Here is a 16,318-nt window from a genome sequence, read left to right on the forward strand (position 1 = left end):
ACTGTGTGTATTATCCCTGTACTGTGACATCACTGTGTGTATTATCCTTGTACTGTGACATCACTGTGTTTGATACTTCCCTTATCGTATGTGAAGCCATTGCTAATTCTCAGCCTGATTTGCCCAATGTATTATATAAAAGCATCAAATTGTCAATTAAAGGAGCACTCCAGTCCTCATAGAGCTGAACTGTGACTGGTTGGTCTGGACTACATGGACTACTATCAGTGGAGGATACACATTGTAGCTGCATTTTTTTGAGCCAAAGCCAGGAGCGTATGTAACAGAGGGGAGAATAATAAAAGCTTCCTTTATTTCTCCCATTCCTTTTGAAGCCTCTCTCGGCTTTGGCTCAGAGCAAAAATGCAAAACCTGCAACAAAAAAACTGCATCAAAACTGCAACATCTGGCCACAGCCTTAGGTTTCCTATAGTGTTAGGTCTATATGGTCGGGACATGAGACAGGGATAACTATTGGTAGTCTATGGATATCTTACATGTATTAATTGTATACAGTAATATATATATTCCCCTTACCTTCTATATATATCCAATAAGAAGATGTGACGTTATCCAGGATGGAGAGCCCTCCTGTATGTCCTTATTGCTGTGATTCCAATGTATTAATATGGAGATCTTCTGGTCACTGTAAGGAAGAGACAAGGAGAGAATATTATAGTCTGCACGTGGACGCCATCACATACTAGTAATACACGTCATACTTAAAGGCTCAGCCGCCCGCTCGTATCCCCCGCAAGAGCCATATAGCAGCTCTCCTAACAAAAAGAAAAACATGGCTGCTTTCTTGACAGTGCCACTCCTGTCTGCAGGTCGTGCTGGGTATTACAATGGAACTGAGTTGCAGTACCGGACACAACCCATACACAGGAGTGGCGCTGTTGTTCTAATGTTAGGAAAAACCCCTTTAAGCTGCATAGCATAAACCCATGTCATTAATAACGCATTAATAATTAGTGTTTTATTTTTGATACATTCTCATACAATAAAGGTTGTCAGGTCCAATGGGCGGGGGTGTCCGGCGGATGAGTGGCAGCGGTGTTTATTGCACTTTAACAAGAGATTAGTGTCACGGCACAAAGCGGCATTTTATTTTTAGTCTAAGGCTCTTGGACACTTGTTTATAGTCTGTCTGCGACCTACTAATATTATTTAGTATTTAGAGATAAAAGACAAAGAAGCTTTAGCGCTGCCAGAACAAATAATCCCGAGCACGTCCGTCCTTATCGCAGCTGTGTAGGAAGCGCGCTATTCCCTCTGCTGCAACGATTTTCTGCTAGCTTAGTATAGCTCAATCCATCCCAAATATGAAAAAAAATGATCATCATGGTAACTATATAACATAGATCGTCACAGCAAGGTGTTTATATAGCGCTACAATATGGCTGGGGCTCCATTGGCCGCCTACGAGATACGGTAAAATTGCTGCCCTGCCACTCTTTGCAACCTCAATGGTTTCCTAGGGGTAGGAAGAGGTTTGAATCCTCCGTGTACCCCAGAACAAGGTCTACCAGGCTAAGTGGTAGGGTGCATTCACACTGAGTAAACGCTAGCTTATTCTGAACGTAAAACACGTTCAGAATAAGCGGCGTCTAAAGCAGCTCCATTCATTTCTATGGGAGCGGGGATACGAGCGCTCCCCATAGAAATGAATGGGCTGCTTCTTTCACTCCGTGCAGTCCCATTGAAGTGAATGGGGAGTGCCGGCGTATACGGCAAGCTCTGCTCATGCCGGAGCGTACACGCCGGCACTCCCCATTCACTTCAATGGGACTGCACGGAGTGAAAGAAGCAGCCCATTCATTTCTATGGGGAGCGCTCGTATCCCCGCTCCCATAGAAATGAATGGAGCTGCTTTAGACGCCGCTTATTCTGAACGTGTTTTACGTTCAGAATAAGCTAGCGTTTACTCAGTGTGAATGCACCCGTAAGACGTCTGAATGGTACATGCTTGCTAGTTTAACATTAGAGGCCTATGGGAACGTATGAGCAAGCAGGAGGTACCCAAATTTGGAAAATTGGTTGGATATCTTGTGGATGTGGCTTAAATATAACAGATAGGTGAAGGCTCCACATTGCGGAAAAACTACTTTTTGTGAGACCTTCCAGCCCATCGAGTCCTACAATAGGAGGGAAAGGGGACCAGGACTGTACAACGGAGCAGCGTTGATGGGTCAGTATGACTTTCTTTTGTTTTCCACCCTCCTCAGCCACTCCTGAGTTTCAGATGATTCTTGGAGAACCCCTTTAACTCCTCGCACTCATTAATGAGTCAAGGACATCCATGACTTGGTTGGGGTTGCCTTTCCGTAGACCACCAGTGGCGTAACTAAAGTCTTGTGGGCCCCGGTGCGATCTTTTGTCCGGGGCCCCCTACCTCATCCCTACAGTGAATTCTTGATAGTGATGGTTAGTGGTAATCTGTGGGTCTCCTTGGCTTATGGGACAGATGGAAGCTGCAATCTCAATACTGATGACAGTACTTATGGGCCCCCAATAAAGCTCCTGGGCCCTGGTGCGACTGCACCCTCTGCACCCACTCAAGTTACGCCCCTGAGTCTAACAGTTCTTCGGGGTCGATTGCACTTAATAGTGATGGTTACGGATGCTAAGGAATTTAATACACCTTAGGCTGCATTCACACAGAGTAACGCCAGGCGTCATTTGTGTGTAATTTGTGTGTCTTTTACGGCCGTCATAAAACGTTTACATAGAGTTCTATAGGAAAAGACGCCCGTCATTTACGGCCGTCATTTACGGCCGTCATTGTAATGACGGCCGTAAATGACGGCAGTAAATTACGGACGTCTTTTCCTATAGAACTCTATGTAAACGTTTTATGACGGCCGTAAAAGACACACAAATTACACACAAATGACGCCTGGCGTTACTCTGTGTGAATGCAGCCTTAGTGTGGTAAGGCCCCGTTCACACGGGGAGCGGATTGGCGGATTTTGGCCCCGAGAGTGACGCGGGAAGCTGCGTCACTCTCGGGCCAAAATGCGCCTACCACGACAGTCGTGGCTTCCCCCTTCGGAGTAGGCTCAAATGAATGGGCTAATATTGCATATTAGGCTTGAAAAAGCGTTCGATAACGCGAAACGGCTGTTGCCTTTTTTTCTTTGCCAATTATGTTATCTTTCCCTCCCTGAGGACTTATTTTACTATGTTCTGAATAAAAGAAATACTTTTTATACAAAGAAAAGATTTGCCGTCTACTGATTGGTGAGTGCCCACCCATACCTTTACTACTCTACTTTTGCTACTGTTTTTTCTAAGGGTTGTGAGCACCACTTTTCGTCAGAAGAAATTCCCAACCTAAGAGATTTTACTCTTCATAGTGGATTATTATTTTGCCGTTATTTTGGAGTGAGCGGTGCCGTCTACTTTCGTTCTTTGTTTCTGGCTAAAATTGTTATCGATCAATAAAGCTACAAATTGGAAAAGGGGAGGGGCTGTGACAACCTCTTAACCAGTTAAAGCAAAATAATCATGCTTTCCAATAAAGACGTTAAAAAAATCTTTGTTTAGCCCTAAAAAAAACATAGCGAGACACATTTGGGTTGTAAAATAGAATATGACGTCCCGCCTGATGTTACATTCTGCCTTTAGCGTGTAAATAATAAAAGACCACGCCACGTTCTTTTTTCCAATAAACCCCTTTTCATTGCAATGAATTTTATCATCTGTCATGTGCGGACGAAGAAGACAGCGGCAGGAGCAGCACACCCATCCTCCGCTCTGTGCACGACGTAGAATGAAGACTCAAACAATGAATTTAAATTTGACAATTTCCCGGGATCAGAAGGTATGGCCGAGCGAAACGCGTGGAACGGGAACAGAGGTTACTGAGTTAAATGAATACACAAGGACGCCCGCTGGATTGTAATAGCACGGAGCAAAATGTGAATTACTGGAGCAGTACCATATGTCTGTGTCTTCCAGGAATAGCTACAAGGGTACACGGTGTGGGCCAGACCTCCATTTCGATGCTAAATAAGTTAAAGTTGTATACACATACATCGTAATTGATGTTTTCCGTGCCTGGAAATGCAAGCACGTGGTAGGCAGCCTTCGCTCGAGCATGGATGTCTGGAAGAAAGCGTTTTCAAGAATCCACTTGACTGCCAATATCAATTTGGCAAAGCAGTAATTTCCCATAAATACAGTTAATGAGATGCACGCTACTGGGTGTGCATTAACTACTGAGAGCGGCTAATTATAATTTATGGTGCACCAAAAGCGTATGATTTTGACAGAAATGTTAGGAGAAGAACGCGCGCACCATTCATTACATGGCGCAGGTTCCGTGCTCCGGGTCTTGCCGCAAATGGCGAGCTTGATGAGCAAAAAAGCTAACGGCGAAAGAGCGTATTTCTGAACATGAAGTAACGGACATGAATTCCATGAGGATAATGGCCCCCGACGCAGGGAATGATAAGAGAAGGCTTCATTTTGGTATTGGACAGGTTGAATATTCTAGTGACCTTCTTCAGGATTAAAGTATGAGTATTGATCGAACCAATTAATGTGAGAGCGATAGACGGCGATGATTGTCAGAGTGAAGTTTGTCTGGATTGGAGTCTGTAATAGAATCTCCATATGGAAGACCTTAGAAGGGTTTTCGATTAGGCCTCGTGCTGATAACTGGTTTCCAAGGTGACGTATTGAGATCTGAGGCCTCCTGAAGAAGCTTGAGGCCTGCGAAGGGTACGAATCCTCATCCGATCTATATGTATCTGTAATGTCCGGATTCCTGTCATTCCCCAGGCCTCCCATGGCTAGGGCTTAGGAGTTTGGTGCCTTGTACACCATATTTTATAGTGTCCTTCAGAGTCTTGTATGATTTCCTTATCGATGGACCGTTACATATAGACATCTACGTTATACAGCGCGTTATATTATTATAATTGGATGCTTTGATATGGAATAGCGTTGTCTGCTGCACGGCTCCCTGTGGTGGTAACGGCAAACCTGATGAAGCCCGGCAGAAACGCTCCATTCCATGTTATGGGCCTGCAGTAGAAGTGAATGGCGCACTAGCTTCATTCACAGGGAGGATGCAGGGACTTTGTCCTCGGGCCCTCAGCGAAGTGACTCTGATCTCCTATCCTGTGGATAAAGGGTACGTATCAATAACGGGACAACCCCTTTAATAGTATCTCTGCTGGTAACCGTAGTTGCAGTGGCATAACTAGGAATGGCGGGGTTCCATGGCGAACTTTTGACATCCCCCCCCCCCAACCGACACCGAAGACCTCGACTGACCCCCTCCTACTCATTCCTGCGCGTTCTATTATGCTCCATAGTGGCCCCTGCACACAGTATTCTGTCCCATAGTGGCCTCTGTACACAGTATTATCCCCCATAGTGGCCCCTGCACACAGTATTATCCCCCATAGTGGCCCCTGCACACAGTATTATCCCCCATAGTGGCCCCTGCACACAGTATTATGCCCCATAGTGGCCCCTGCACACAGTATTATGTCCCTTAGTGGCTCCTGCACACAGTATTATGTCCCATAGTGGCCCCTGCACACAGTATTATCCCCCATAGTGGCCCCTGCACACAGTATTATGCCCCATAGTGGCCCCTGCACACAGTATTATGTCCCTTAGTGGCTCCTGCACACAGTATTCTGTCCCATAGTGGCCCCTGCACACAGTATTATGTCCCTTAGTGGCCCCTGTACACAGTATTATGTCCCATAGTGGCTCCTGCACACAGTATTATCCCCCATAGTGGCCCCTGCACACAGTATTATGTCCCTTAGTGGCCCCTGTACACAGTATTATGTCCCATAGTGGCTCCTGCAAACAGTATTATGTCCCACTGTGGACACCCATAAACAATTATTATACTCTGGGGTCTTTTCAGACTGCAGAGTATAATAATCGGAGACCTGGGGGAATAAAAACATAAAAAACTACTTTTTCTTATCTGTCCTCCGGCTCCTACTCTGTTGGCCTCTGCTGCCATCCTTCTTCAGTGACGTCGGACGTCACATGACCCGGAACGTAGGCCGGGTTCATGTGACGTCAGAGACGTCAGAAAGGACGTCAGGAAGGAGGCCTGGCAGGATCTTGGAGAGGTAAGTAACAGTGTTTTTTATGTTTCTTACCTCTCCCGGTCCGCCAATCATTAGACTCGGGGGTCCAAAAAGATCCCCGAGTATAATGATAGCAGTGGTAGTGGCTGTCACCGGGCCCCCTAATGTCCCGGGCCCTGTGGCAGCTGCCTCTGCTGCTATGGCGGTAGTTACGCCACTGCATAGTTGCAACTGTATATTTCGGAGATATGGGCCTTCTCCTGGGCCTTGGTGACACGATCTAAAGACCCATCTACAACCCATTTAACAAGTTACGTAGATGACCTGTTAGGGTATGTGCACACCTGATAGGATCCGCAGCAGAAATCCAAGGCTAGTACTTGTATCTTTGCAGTAGCTATACATGAATCTACACAAAGATTAACCCCCATTCAATAGAACTAATTCTCCAGTTTTTTAATGCAGAATCCGTTGGAATAAATAGTATGAAACTTATTTTTGTTCAGATTTTTTCATTCGTTTCAGCCCGTGGCCTCACAAATTCCAGTGAATCCCATCTACACAGAGTAGAAAAATTTGTGCAGTGGACTAGAGATGAGCGAACACTAAAATGTTCGAGGTTCGAAATTCGATTCGAACAGCCGCTCACTGTTCGAGTGTTCGAATGGGTTTCGAACCCCATTATAGTCTATGGGGAACATAAACTCGTTAAGGGGGAAACCCAAATTCGTGTCTGGAGGGTCACCAAGTCCACTATGACACCCCAGGAAATGATACCAACACCCTGGAATGACACTGGGACAGCAGGGGAAGCATGTCTGGGGGCATAAAAGTCACTTTATTTCATGGAAATCCCTGTCAGTTTGCGATTTTCGCAAGCTAACTTTTCCCCATAGAAATGCATTGGCCAGTGCTGATTGGCCAGAGTACGGAACTCGACCAATCAGCGCTGGCTCTGCTGGAGGAGGCGGAGTCTAAGATAGCTCCACACCAGTCTCCATTCAGGTCCGACCTTAGACTCCGCCTCCTCCGGCAGAGCCAGCGCTGATTGGCCGAAGGCTGGCCAATGCATTCCTATGCGAATGCAGACTTAGCAGTGCTGAGTCAGTTTTGCTCAACTACACATCTGATGCACACTCGGCACTGCTACATCAGATGTAGCAATCTGATGTAGCAGAGCCGAGGGTGCACTAGAACCCCTGTGCAAACTCAGTTCACGCTAATAGAATGCATTGGCCAGCGCTGATTGGCCAATGCATTCTATTAGCCCGATGAAGTAGAGCTGAATGTGTGTGCTAAGCACACTCATTCAGCACTGCTTCATCACGCCAATACAATGCATTAGCCAGTGCTGATTGGCCAGAGTATGGAATTCGGCCAATCAGCGCTGGCCAATGCATTCTATTAGCCCGATGAAGTAGAGCTGAATGTGTGTGCTAAGCACACACATTCAGCACTGCTTCATCACGCCAATACAATGCATTAGCCAGTGCTGATTGGCCAGAGTACGGAATTCGGCCAATCAGCGCTGGCTCTGCTGGAGGAGGCGGAGTCTAAGGTCGGACCTGAATGGAGACTGGTGTGGAGCGATCTTAGACTCCGCCTCCTCCAGCAGAGCCAGCGCTGATTGGCCGAATTCCGTACTCTGGCCAATCAGCGCTGGCCAATGCATTCTATTAGCTTGATGAAGCAGAGTGTGCACAAGGGTTCAAGCGCACCCTCGGCTCTGATGTAGCAGAGCCGAGGCTGCACAAGGGTTCAAGCGCACCCTCGGCTCTGATGTAGGAGAGCCGAGGGTGCACTTGAACCCTTGTGCACCCTCAGCTCTGCTACATCAGAGCCGAGGGTGCGCTTGAACCCTTGTGCACACTCTGCTTCATCAAGCTAATAGAATGCATTGGCCAGCGCTGATTGGCCAATGTATTCTATTAGCCTGATGAAGTAGAGCTGAATGTGTGTGCTAAGCACACACATTCAGCTCTACTTCATCGGGCTAATAGAATGCATTGGCCAGCGCTGATTGGCCAGAGTACGGAACTCGACCAATCAGCGCTGGCTCTGCTGGAGGAGGCGGAGTCTAAGATCGCTCCACACCAGTCTCCATTCAGGTCCGACCTTAGACTCCGCCTCCTCCGGCAGAGCCAGCGCTGATTGGCCGAAGGCTGGCCAATGCATTCCTATGCGAATGCAGAGACTTAGCAGTGCTGAGTCAGTTTTGCTCAACTACACATCTGATGCACACTCGGCACTGCTACATCAGATGTAGCAATCTGATGTAGCAGAGCCGAGGGTGCACTAGAACCCCTGTGCAAACTCAGTTCACGCTAATAGAATGCATTGGCCAGCGCTGATTGGCCAATGCATTCTATTAGCCCGATGAAGTAGAGCTGAATGTGTGTGCTAAGCACACACATTCAGCACTGCTTCATCAAGCCAATACAATGCATTAGCCAGTGCTGATTGGCCAGAGTACGGAATTCGGCCAATCAGCGCTGGCCAATGCATTCTATTAGCCCGATGAAGTAGAGCTGAATGTGTGTGCTTAGCACACACATTCAGCTCTACTTCATCAGGCTAATAGAATACATTGGCCAATCAGCGCTGGCCAATGCATTCTATTAGCTTGATGAAGCAGAGTGTGCACAAGGGTTCAAGCGCACCCTCGGCTCTGATGTAGCAGAGCTGAGGGTGCACAAGGGTTCAAGTGCACCCTCGGCTCTCCTACATCAGAGCCGAGGGTGCGCTTGAACCCTTGTGCAGCCTCGGCTCTGCTACATCAGAGCCGAGGGTGCGCTTGAACCCTTGTGCACACTCTGCTTCATCAAGCTAATAGAATGCATTGGCCAGCACTGATTGGCCAGAGTACGGAATTCGGCCAATCAGCGCTGGCCAATGCATCCCTATGGGAAAAAGTTTATCTCACAAAAATCACAATTACACACCCGATAGAGCCCCAAAAAGTTATTTTTAATAACATTCCCCCCTAAATAAAGGTTATCCCTAGCTATCCCTGCCTGTACAGCTATCCCTGTCTCATAGTCACAAAGTTCACATTCTCATATGACCCGGATTTGAAATCCACTATTCGTCTAAAATGGAGGTCACCTGATTTCGGCAGCCAATGACTTTTTCCAATTTTTTTCAATGCCCCCGGTGTCGTAGTTCCTGTCCCACCTCCCCTGCGCTGTTATTGGTGCAAAAAAGGCGCCAGGGAAGGTGGGAGGGGAATCGAATTTTGGCGCACTTTACCACGTGGTGTTCGATTCGATTCGAACATGGCGAACACCCTGATATCCGATCGAACATGTGTTCGATAGAACACTGTTCGCTCATCTCTACAGTGGACGTGCAATGATTTCTAAAAACGTTGCAGTTTTGTAAATCACAGCATATCAATTATACCTATGGAAACGCTGGTTATACATATAATGGAAGCAGAAAGTCCGTAGAGGAAACTTGCGGGAAAAACCACGAGGTGTAGTGTATTTTTTTCTGCGACACACTACGTGGGGCTTTAGCCTTCCGTAGATTTTATGCAGACATCAATGTGGACTCCACAGAACAAAACTCATCAACTATGGAAAGCGTGAACGGTCCTTACAGATTTTACGTTGAGGTCCAGGATCTTCACGTTACGCCTCTGCACGAGTTGCGATATGCTGAACACCTACAGATCTGTTACAGAGGGGCTGCCATTCTTTGATATTTGGCCACAACACTACCCTTTAGAATATCGCTGCAATAATACTATCTTTTCTATTGTATTAAGAGTATAAAGGGGTTATTTCGGGCAAATGATTGACCTACAGATTAAGGCTGGTCTTACACAACCGTAGTGGTTTTTGCAGTCCGCAGTTTGCGGATCCACAACACAAATTTCACTTTAAAAATTAATTCCGCAGACATCCGCAAAGTGCATCCGCAACGTTCCGTGTGTATCAGTATTATGCGGATCCGCAAAAAACAAAACACACCACAAAACACACATGTTGATATCCGCAATTACGGATATACACTGATGTATGTTCAGTGTATATCCGCAAAAATGCACGCGCCCATAAACTTCTATTGGACCTTCCGTGACGTGCCGTAAAAGCACGGACATTACGGACATGCGGTATACTGTCCGGACCACGGTTGCGGCACGCCACACCACTGACAAAATCTACGATCGTGTAAAAGGCCTCATGAAAAATTATGGGACCGTAAATGGTCCGCAATTTTTAACCCGCAATTGCGGACCATTTGCGGTGCAAAACTACGGTCGTGTAAGACCAGCCTAACCGTAGTGGTTTTTATGGTCCGCAATTTGCGGATCCGCGACACAAATTTCACTCTAAAAACTCATTCTGCAGACGTCCGTGTCCAACCGCAAAGTGCATCCGCAACGTCCCGCAAAAAACAAAACATACCACAAAACACACATGTTGACATCCGCAATTGCAGATATACACTGATGTATGTTCAGTGGCTATCCGCATAACTGCACGCGCCCATAGACTTGTTATGGGACAGTCCGTGCCGTAAAAACATGGCCATTACGGACATGTGGTATACTCTCTGGACCACGGTTAGGGCACGCCAGACCACGGACAAACCGGTGGTGTAAGAGGCCACATAGAAAACAGTGGGGCCGCAAATGGTCCGCAATTTAAAACCCGCAATTGCGGGCCATTTGCGGTCTTAAACTACGGTCGTGTAAGACCAGCCTAAGGATAAAATACTGATTTTCTGAGACCCCACTGATCCTATCTTAAGAAAGGGGGTGTTGTACTCCATTGGAAACTCAGCCGCAAGAATCTGTGCCTACTGCTACATTGTATATCGGAATAAAACAAACCCCCTACTCTTAGGATCGGTGGGGGTCTGAGCGGTCAGATCCCCATTGATCCATAATTTTTGTGGAATAACCCTTTAATCATTATTATAATTTTTTTGCATATATTATTTGCTGGTCCTACCTTGCATTTTTCATCTTCACGATCCCCACTCGGCCCGCTATTTTTTAGATACTCTCCCTTTAACCGGTTAAGGACCGCTGGCCGTAAATTTACGGCCAGCAGTCCTGGTCTCTAAGACCAGCCGATAGTAAATTTACGGCCGGTCTTCAGAGACTCACTAGGCAGGGGGTGGGGCGGGGGGGAGGGCAGGAGTTAGGTGTTACTGACACCTAACCACCCCCTCAACAAAGTTCAGTCGGACTCAGTTCCGACTGAACGCTTTAACCCTTTCGATCCTGCCGTGAAACATCACGGCGCGATCGAAAGGGATCCGCCGCAGATTGAAGCTGATCGGCACCCCCCGCGGCGAGATCGGGGGGTGCCGATGTCAGTAGAAGGTAGTCTGGGGTCTGGCCAGTGACCCCAGACTACCGGAGCCCCCACATACCTGGTTGATCCTGCCGACCGATGGAGGAAGTGAGCGATGTGTCTCACTTCCTCTGCAGCTTGCAGGACACGAGCAGGCTCATGTCCTGCTCGTGTCTTGCAAGCTAGTATACAGAATCAGTTGGTGCTTTCATCAAAGCATCAACTGATTCAAGTGTCCTAAATGGACACATGAAAAAGTTAAAAAAAAAAAAAAAAGTTAAAAAAAAATAAAGTGTATGAAAAAAGTAATAAAGTTATAAAGCCCAAAAATCCCTTTTTCTCTATACAAAATGAATTATATAAAAAAAGGTACTAAAAATTAATAAAAACAATGCATATTTGGTATCGCCGCGTCCGTAACAACCTGTACAATAAAACTGAAATAATATTTAATGTATACGGTGTACATCTGAAAAAAAAAACGGAAAAAACCTGCCGGAAGTAATGATTTTTCACCATATCACCTTACAAAATATGCTATAAAAAGTGATCAAAAAATCATATGCACCCCACAACAGTACCAATAAAAAGCGCAGGTTGTCCCGCAAAAAATAAGCCCTCAACCAACACTGTCAACAGAAAAATAAAAATGTTACGCCTCTCAGAAGATGGCGATGCAAAAATCACTGATTTATGTCCCCATATGTGTTTTTGTTCTGCAGAATTAGTATCGCATAAAAAAATACTATAAATGAGGTATCGCCGTAACCGTACCGACCCGCAGAATAAAGGCTACATGTTACTTATACTGTACGCTACATGGCGCAAAATTTAAAGGGTACAACTCAATGCCAGGATTTTTTTTTTATTTTTTTTTTTAAATCCAGCAAGAAAGAGTTAATAAAATGTATTCAGTATGTTGTAGGCACCCAAAAATGGTGTCATTACAAAATACATCACATCCCGCAAACAACAAGCCCTTATATGGCCACGTCACCAAAAGAATAAAGAAAATATAGCATCTACCAATGTGAAGACAAAAAAAACCAAAATCGCCAAATTATTAGAATACAACTGGCGGCGTCAGGAAGGGAATGTATAAGCTGTGCAAGCGAATATCAGGGGACACCCCGGATTTACAGCTTATGAGGGAACAGACACCAGAAGTGACCCCCAGAGTGACTCCCCCAATCATAGGAGCTACTGGGACATAGTAGGGAATTTGGTGTCTGCAATGTTTTCCGCACAGCTTATATATTCCCTCTTCGCCATCCGCTGTGCAGTCACGTCCGGATACTAATACTCACTACACCCCCTGAGAAATTCTTTGAGGGGTGCAGTTTTCAAAATGGAGTCACTCCTTTGGGGAATCCACTTTTCTGGTACCTTACAGGCTCTACAAACATGACATGGCGTCCAGATACCAAACATCTGAATCTGTACTCCAAAAGCCTCATCGCGCTCCTTCCCTTCTGCGCCCTGCTGTGCGCCCAAACTGCAGTTTATGCCACATGTATGCCACATGTATGACACTGGTGTACCCCGGATAACGGACGTAATGTCATATGTGGTAATAAACTGATATTAGGGCACAGCCGGACACAGAAGGGTTATTTGGTTTTTGGAGCGCAGACGGTTTGGTTTTTGGATGCCATGACGCTTTTGTAGATCTGAAACGCCAGTAAAGTGGAATCCCCTGATATGAGACCCTATTTTGGAAACTACACCCCTGAAGGATTTATCCAGGGGTACAGACAGCATTTTTAACCCCCAAGTTTTGCTATAACTTATTATCCATAAATGAATACGAAGCTGATTGTGAGAGGTGAAAATGACCATTTTTCCAGGAACCCGTCATTTCAGTGCGTAATATGTTGTGCCCGCCTTGTATCAGAGATGAACGCTCTGAAAGCTGTTGTGCCCGGGATACCACCCGCTTACCAGTTTTTGGAGTGTCTCTGCTGACATAAGTTGGGCACAACATATCGGGTACTGAAATGGCGAATCTCTGGAAATTTTTCATTTTTAACTTCTCATTATCAGTTGCGATTTCATTTCTGGAAACTAAATAAATGCAACACTCAAGGGTTAAAAATTCTCGCTACTCCATTTGATAAATCCCATCAGTGGGCTAGTGTCCAAAATGGGGTGACATGTCTGCGGATTCCACTTTATTGACAATTCAGGGGCTTTGCGAAAGTGACGTCCAAAAACCAAACTGTGCTCCAGAAACCAAAATAGCGCTCCTTCCCTTCTGTGCCCTGCTGTGTGCCCAAACTACAGTTTATGCCACATGTATGACACTGGTGTACCCGGGATAACGGACGTAATGTCATATGTGGGTATAAACTGATATTAGGGCACAGACGGACACAGAAGGGTTATTGGGTTTTTGGAGCACAGATGGTTTGGTTTTTGGATGCCATGACACTTTTGCAGAGACGCTAAACTTGCCCCTACAAAATGGGGTTTACAGTTACCTCCAGGTCTCTCCAAAAGGAACATGGCCCCCAGAAAGTCCCTCTAAATCTGTACCCCAAAAGCTAAAAAGCGCAGTGCTCCTTCCCTTCTGAGCCCTGCTGTGTACCCAAGCAGCAGTTTACACCCACATATATATTTTTTTGCTCCTCGGGATGGCCCCTTAATAGTTTTAGGAGTGCAGGTCTCTGACAACACAAAGTAGGTGCAACGTATTGGGCACCGAAATGGCATATTTCTTTCAAAATTTCAATTTTCATTTTGGACATTCATTTTTTGGAAGCATTTTAGGCACAAAATGATAATACCCCTTGATTCATTCCATGACAGGTGTAGTTTATAAAATGGGGTCACTTTTGAGGGGTTTCCATTGTATTGGTACTTTAGGGGCTCAGCAAATGTGACATGGCCCCTCAAAACTATTCCAGCCACATCTGCCCTCCAAAATCCAAATACCTCTCTTTCCATTCTGAGCCTCACCATGTACCCATACAGCAGATTATGGCCACATATGGGGTATTGCCGTGTTCAGGAGAAAATTTGTAACAAACTGTGGGGGGCTTTTAATTCTTTAACTACTTGCAAAATTAAAAATATGGCGCTAAATGGACGATACATTGTGAAAAAAAAGTAATTTTTCATTTTTACGTCCCAATGTTAATAAAATCTGTGAAACAGCTGTGAGGCCAAAATGCTCACCAAACCCCTAGATAAATTCTATGAGGGGTGTAGTTTCCAAAATGGAGTCACTTTTAGGGGGTTTCCACTATATTGATATTTTAGGGGCTCTGCAAATGCGACATGGGACTTGAAAAATATTCCAGCAAAATCTGTCCTTCAAAAGCCAAATAGCGCTCTTTCCATTCTGAGCCCCACCATGTTCCCATACAGCAGATTATTACCACATATGGGGCATTTCCGTGTTCAGGAGAAATTGTTTAACGAACTTTATGGAGCTTTTTCCCCTTTATCCTCTTGTGAAAATGAAAAATTTGGGGCTAAATTGACAGTTTATTGGAAAAAAAGTAATTTTTCATTTTCATGCCCCAATGTTAATAAAATCTGTGAAACAGCTGTAGGGTCAAAATGCTCACTATACCCTTTCATATGTTCTGTGGGGGGTGTAGTTTCCAATATGGGGTCACTTTTAGGGGGTTTCCACTGTATTGGTTCTCTAGGGGCTCTGCTAATGCGACATGGCACCTAAAATTATTCCAGCAAAATCTGCCATCCAAAAGCCAAATAGCGCTCCTTCCATTCTGAGCCCCGCCATGTTCCCATACAGCAGAATATGGCCACATATGGGGTATTGCCGTGTTCAGGAGAAATTGTTTAACAAACTGTGGGGGGCTTTTACTCCTTTAACCCCTTGTGAAAATTAAAACTTTGGGGATAAAGTGACATTTTAGTAATTTTTCATTTACACATCCCAATGTTAGTAAAATCTGTGAAACAACTGTAGGGTCAAAATGCTGACTATACCCCTTGATGAATTCTGTGAGGGGTGTAGATTCTAAAATGGGGTCACTTTTGGAGGGTTTCCATTGTTTTGGTACTCTAGGGGCTCTGCAAATGAGGCATGGTGCCTGAAAATTATTCCAGCAAAATCTGCTGTTCACACACCCAGTGTCGCTCCTTCCCTTCCATGCACTGCTGTGTACCCAAAAATCAGTTTACGCCCACATGTGGAGTATTTCTGTGTACGGGAGAAATTGCATAACAAAATGTGAGATGCATTTTCTCCTTTAACCCTTTGTGAATGTGTTAATTTTAGCTCTAAATGAATGTATTAATGAAAAAAAATGAAATGTCTAAATTTCACTTCCATATTATGTTTATTCTTATGAAAAACTTAAAGGGTTAACAAACATCCCAAATGCTGTTTTGAATAATTTGAGGGGTGTAGTTTTGAAAATGGGGTGATTTATGGGGGTTTCTATTATATAGGCCTTTATAATTACTTTCAGAACTGAAGTGGTCCCTAAAAAATTGGTTTGGAGAATTTTCTTGCAAATCTAGAAAATCGCTGTTACACTTGTAAGCCTTGTAACGTCCAAAATAAATTAAAAGACAATCAAAAGATGATGCCGATATAAAGCAGAGATATGGGAGATAATATTTATTCACGTATTTGGGTGGTATGGTTATCTGCCTGAAAAGCAGAGAATTTCACATTTTGAAAATTGCAATTTTTTCCAAATTTCCATCAAATTTCCTAGTTTTTTTATAAATAAATACAAAAATATTGATTAATATTTACCACTAACATGAAGTATAATGTGTTACGAAAAAAACAATCTCAAAATCATTTGTGTAAATTAAACCGTCTCAAAGTTATTGCCATTTAAAGTGACACATGTCAGTTTTGAAAAAAAAGGCCTGGTCTTTAACATACTTTTGGGCCTGGTCCTTAACCGGTTAAAGGGGCTCTATCAGCAAAATCATGCTGATAGAGCCCCACAT

At 44.9% G+C, this 16,318-nt stretch overlaps 1 protein-coding gene across 3 annotated transcripts in view; it reads right to left on the bottom strand.

The window, feature by feature from the left end:
* Positions 1 to 16,318, bottom strand: part of KLHL29 (kelch like family member 29) — a 748,452-nt gene that overhangs the window by 613,681 nt on the left and 118,453 nt on the right. For all 3 annotated transcript variants that reach the window (XR_012715345.1, XM_075269192.1, XM_075269191.1), the window contains exon 2: positions 538 to 646. The gene's annotated coding sequence lies outside the window, so the exon portion shown is untranslated. The remainder of the gene's footprint in view (positions 1 to 537; positions 647 to 16,318) is intronic.

Source organism: Leptodactylus fuscus, chromosome 3 (genome assembly GCF_031893055.1).
Source record: "Leptodactylus fuscus isolate aLepFus1 chromosome 3, aLepFus1.hap2, whole genome shotgun sequence".
NCBI lineage: Eukaryota > Metazoa > Chordata > Amphibia > Anura > Leptodactylidae > Leptodactylus > Leptodactylus fuscus.